The sequence below is a fragment of the Octopus bimaculoides genome, chromosome 6, assembly GCF_001194135.2.
Source record: "Octopus bimaculoides isolate UCB-OBI-ISO-001 chromosome 6, ASM119413v2, whole genome shotgun sequence".
Classification (NCBI taxonomy): domain Eukaryota; kingdom Metazoa; phylum Mollusca; class Cephalopoda; order Octopoda; family Octopodidae; genus Octopus; species Octopus bimaculoides.
In genome coordinates, this window is record NC_068986.1 from 30,383,476 (window position 1) to 30,389,367 (window position 5,892).

General features: G+C 36.8%; 1 long non-coding RNA gene across 1 annotated transcript in view; it reads right to left on the reverse strand.

The window, feature by feature from the left end:
* The window catches only part of LOC128248118 (uncharacterized), a 104,015-nt gene that overhangs the window by 52,770 nt on the left and 45,353 nt on the right, over nucleotides 1–5,892 (reverse strand). The window lies entirely within an intron of this gene.

Below are 5,892 nucleotides of genomic sequence, written 5' to 3' on the forward strand. Positions count from 1 at the left end.
ATATATATATATATATATATATATATATATACACGAAGGGCTTCTTTCAGTTTCCGTCTACCAAATCCACTCACAAGGCTTTGGTTGGCCCGAGGCTATAGTAGAAGACACTTGCCCAAGATGCCACGCAGTGGGACTAAACCCGGAACCACGTGGTTGGTAAACAAGCTACTTACCACACAGCCACTTCAGTTTAAAATTTCTTTAGAACGGTAATTTGTTGGGACGGGTGAAGTTAGAGTTATTTGATCTAGGTATTTCAACAAGGGGGTGCTAGGAAAGGCCAGGTACTGTTCTTGCAATACTCCAAAGCAATTTAAAGTTGTTGTTTGCTGCTTGTCATCATCATCATCATCGTTTAACGTCTGCTTTCCATACTAGCATGGGTTGGACGACTTGACTGAGGACTTGTGAACCAGATGGCTGTACCAGGCCCCAATCTGATCTGGCAGAGTTTCTACAGCTGGATTCCCTTCCTAACACCAACCACTCTGAGAGTGTAGTGGGTGCTTTTACGTGCCACCGGCACGAGGGCCAGTCAACACACACACACACACACACACATATATATATATATATATATATACATACATATATAACAACATACCAAGTAGATCTCAGTATATCTAGTGGGATATTTTTTCTACACCAAGGACCTAAAGTGACACAGCCTGCACTGGTTGATGCAACACAACCAGATGCACAATATCCTACCCCTTTGGAACAGATGCAGGAGGAGTTGAAACGTGCTTAATAAAGATACGTACTAAATCTTTCTTCCATTATCTTTATCAATCGTGTGTGTGTGTATGTGTGTGTGTCTGAATGTGTTTGCCATCCACCACCACCACCACTTAACAACCAGTGTTGGTTTGTTTTTACATCCACATAACTTAGCTCTTTGGCAAATGAGACCAATCAAATTGGGATTTAATATGTTCAACTAAAACCCTTCAACGCAGTGCCCCAGCATGGCCGCATTCCAGTGACTGAAAGAAATAAAAACTAAAAGCTAAAGTTGCTTAGTTTAATACATAAAAACAGACACAAAAAGAATCTTATAGAAAAAAAGATGTTCTCAAATAAAAAAATTTTTTTGTGACAGGAGCCTTTTTGTGTTCATATCTGTAAGTAACAATACAACTTTATATATTTTATTTCAAATTTATTAATAAAAAATATTCTATAAGAATGGTTTCAAATTTTGGTACAAGGCCAGAATATATTCTATAATAATCAATATGAAATTTATTTTATACAATAAATAATAAATAGCTTTTCTTTTCTTTTTTTTAATCAATGATTTATATTGATAGAACATAATTGAATATTAGGAGCAAAAATGTTAAAGTTCTCACACTGGTTCTGAAGTATTTGTTTGTTAGTGGTACAAATATATCATTAGAAGTGAGAAATTGTCTATATATAATAGTGCAAGTTTGTTATATATATATATCTATATATAGATAGATAGATAGATAGATAGATATAGATCTATCTATATTTTATTGTGTCTGGGGAGAGTCATTCTATTTTAATGCCTTATTAATGAAGACACTCACTGGCTCGATTTCCACTCATTTACTTATTTATTTTTTTCTAAAATTTTCATTGCTTCTTGCAACCTCTTCAATAGTGGATAGCCAGAGGTTTGTAAGAGTCATCTCCCAAAGGAAACAGTTCTCAGAAAGACATCAAAAGAAGAAGAAGAAGAAGCAGAAGCAGTAGTAGTAGGAGGAGGAGGAGGAGGAGGAGGATCCTTTCTACTATAGGCACAAGGCCCAAAACTTTGGGGGGAGGAGATAGTCGATTACATCAACTCCAGTGTTTCACTGGTACTTAATTTATCAACCCCCAAAAGGATGAAAAGCAAAGTTGACCTCAGTGGAATTTGAACTCAGAACAAAGACAGACGAATGCCACTAAGCATTTTATCCAGCATGCTAACAATTCTGCTAGCTCACTGCCATAATAATAATAATAATAATAATAATAGTAATAAAAATCCTGTCTACCAAAGGCACAAGGCCTGAAATTTGGGGGAGGGGACTAGTCAATTACATTGACCCCAGTGTTTCACTGGTACTTAATTTATCAATCCCAAAAGGATGAAAGACAAAGTCAACCTCGGCAGAATAAATAATAATAATAATAACGTTGATGATAATGATGACGATTTCATTTATTTGACACAAGGGCAAAGGATGAAGGGGACAAATAATAATAAATTTTAATAATAATAATAATCCTTTCAACCATAGGCACAAGACCTGAGATTTCGGGGGAGGGGATAGTCAACTGCATCGATCCCAGTGATTGCCAAGTACTTTTTCATCAACCCCAGAAGGATGGAAAGCAAAGTCGACCTCGGCAGGATTTGAACACAATGTAAAGATGGGTAAAATACTGCTAATGATTTTGTCCAATGTGGTAATGATTCTGCCAGCTCACCATCTTATTACTAATAATAATCCTTTTCTACCAAAGGCCTGAAATTTGGGGGAGAGAACTTGTCAATTACGGTGATGCCAGTGTTTCACTGGTATTTTAATTTATTGAGCCGAAAATGATGAAAAGCAAAGTCAACCTTAGCAGCATTTGAACTCAGAACACAGAATACTGCTAAGCATTTTGTCCAGCATGCTAATGTTTCTGCCAGCTTGCTGCCTCCCATGCAGGCAGCACATAAAAAACACCTTTTTGAGCATGGCCGTTGCCAGTACCGTGTGACTGGCCCTCGTGCCGGTGGCACGTAAAAGCACCCACTACAGTCTCGGAGTGTTTGGCATCAGGAAGGGCATCCAGCTGTAGAAACTCTGCCAGACCAGATTGGAGCCTGGTGCAGCCTTCTGGCTTGCCAGTCCTCTGTCAAATCGTCCAACCCATGCTAGCATGGAAAGCGGATGTTAAACGATGATGATGATGATGATGAATAGTGTTAAATGAATGAGAGACTAAAGTCATCATCGTCATCACCACTATTGCCATCATCATCATCGTCACCACCATTGTCGTCATCATCATCATCATTTTTATACTTGCTTTTCCCATGCTGAAAATACATCTTGAGGCAATATTCTATGACTTGATGCCTTTTTTTTAACGCCTTATTTCAATCCCTGTAAGGTACTGAAACAATGATCTGTCACTAGATGTTGACTCTTCCAACCACTGATGTTTTTTGTGCTTATTCACGACAGACAATTGTGTGCCAAAGTCAAAAGCAGTGTTGATGTGAAGACACAAGGAGACAAACACACATGCATATGCACACATATACACACAGACAAGGGCGAGTTATTGCATTACTTTCTCTCTTTCTCACACACCCAAACACACACGCACGCACGCACGCACGCACGCACGCACACACACACACACACACACACACACACACAATATATATATGTTGGGCTTCTTCTCTACAGTTTCCATCAACCAAATTTCACTCACATCGGTTGAGCTAAAACGATGGTACAAAACACTTATCCAAAAGCCTGACAGTGAGATTGAAAATAAAACAGTGTAGTTATGAATCAAACACACATAGCCATATCTATTGCAAATGATATTTCCAAAACATCTCTTCTATTTCAACTGAAGACCATAGACAAAACAAATAATATAAACTTAATTAAAAAAAGAAAAAAATTTAAACCAGCTTTTGTTTACTTCTCTGAAAATTCTTTGATAAGAACAAAATATTGTATTAAAAAAAATTTTTTTTTCTTCCTTCCTGTCCCAAGATACATTTTATCATACACAGATCACAACAATAAATGGTATGTGATATTGCTGGAATGAAAATTTAACTTGTTGAGTTAAAAATAAAAGCAGGATCGTGGAGTTTTAAATCCCTGATACAAACTACGGCAGACAATATCTGGCCTTTGTGGAGTAAAATAGGTTTGTTGGACATGTGTGTAGAAAGTCACAACCAATTTTCTCTACTACAATAAACAGTCACAATGTACAATTAAATAATTACCTATACTTACTAATTACCTAATTAACTACACTTACTCACAGCTGCCTACTTAAAGTATACCTAACAAACAATTGTGCAACAGTCTAAACACATGTTAATTATCATCATTATCATCGCTTTGATATTTATTGTGTGACAGAGAGAGAAAGAGAGAGAGAGGACAGACAGAGACAGACAGACAGACAGACAGAAGGAACAAGTGTGGTATTGGCGTGGACACTGAAATACTGTATCTTTCAATGAGCTTTTGAACATGCATTATTTCCTCTGTGACATTCTCAAATCTTTAAATCTTCTCAAATTTCTTCCCCAAATTTTACCTGTCTTTTATAAGTTATATATACTACAGACTTACAATACTGTTTCCTTTAGCATGCATGAATCCATTTCATCTATTGCCTACGGCAGTGTAGTCATCTCTCTTGCATACATGTGCCAACGTGTGTTTGATGTCAGACAAATATTTTCTACTCACTGGCTCTCAACAGCAAATCAATCGTAAGACAAGCGAATACCAAATATCCTTACACATAGATGTATTACAAGAAATGTGAAGAGTGAAATTCATACTGAAAGCAACATAACAGATGTGTTAACAACATTAATACTTATGCTAAGCCATAGTAAATTAATATCATAAACACTTCAACTTATACTAAACTAACTGACAAGCTGAGGATTTCTCTGAGTCAAACACAATCATGTGTATATGTTCTTTTTATGTTTTTTAAAGCCAAAACAAAGAAAGTTATAAAAAAAAAAGCATTAATAATATAGGTTGATAGTTTATACTTTTATCTGGTATTTCAATAGTTCAGGCTTAGAAGCCCTTCTTCAAGAAATCTTTGAAAAGAAGGTGCCGTTAGCTGATTTCTCTTCTATTATCAATTTTTTAATAATTTGCAGGTTTTGGTTTTAAAATACTATTAAAAACATATACATACACACATACATGTATATGTATAAGCTATAGTTTTATTTTGTTGACTGTCCCTCCAAGATTTTCTAAAATGTGGATTCATAAACTAACGAGAGTTATCTTAACCATAATTAGGTACACACACACAGACGCACAAAGATAAAATTGGGGGGGGGGGCTAATATGAACTTTCCAAAATATTTAACTCTGCTCTCTGTATTTAGTTACCACATCAGTAAATGTTCCATTGTTATTCTTAAACTTGCTTGGAAATAATAACTCTCTCCCTCACTCTGTGTGTGTGTGTGTGTGTGTGTGTGTGTGTGTGTGTGTGTGTGCGTGCGTGCGTGCGTGGTGCCGTCTTCCTAGTGAGGCAGCTGCAGGAAAAGTACTTGTCCAAAAGTAAGCCATTGCACTTAGCCTTTATCAGCTTGGGGAAAGCTTTCAGCAGTTCCTTGCTCCATTATATGGTGGTCTCTAGGGAAGTTAGGAGTAGAGGAGTGGCTTGTTAGAGCTGTACAAGCCATGTACAGTGGTGCTGTTAGTAAGGTGGGTGTTGGCCATGAATACAGTGATGAATTTAATGTTCAGGCAGGGGTTCACCAGGGCTCATTTCTCAGCCCACTCTTATTCATCATAATCCTCCAGGCCATAACAAAGGAATTTAAAACTGGATGCCTGTGGGAACTACTATATACTGATGACCTTGCTCTTATTGCAGAATCTTTAGCAGAATTGGAGAAGAAATTTCAGGTATGGAAACAAAATCTGGAATCAAAAGGGCTTTGAAGTTAACTTAGCAAAGACCAATGTTGTTAGTAAGAAAGAAGATAAATCTCTCTTCCCGTCAGGTAAATGGCCTTGCTCAATATGTAGGAAAGGAATTGGAAGAAATTTCCTTTGCTGCACCTAGTTTAAACTACAGACACATAAGAGTTGCTGTGGAATCACAGGTAGATTAACAGATAAAGTCATCATATATATA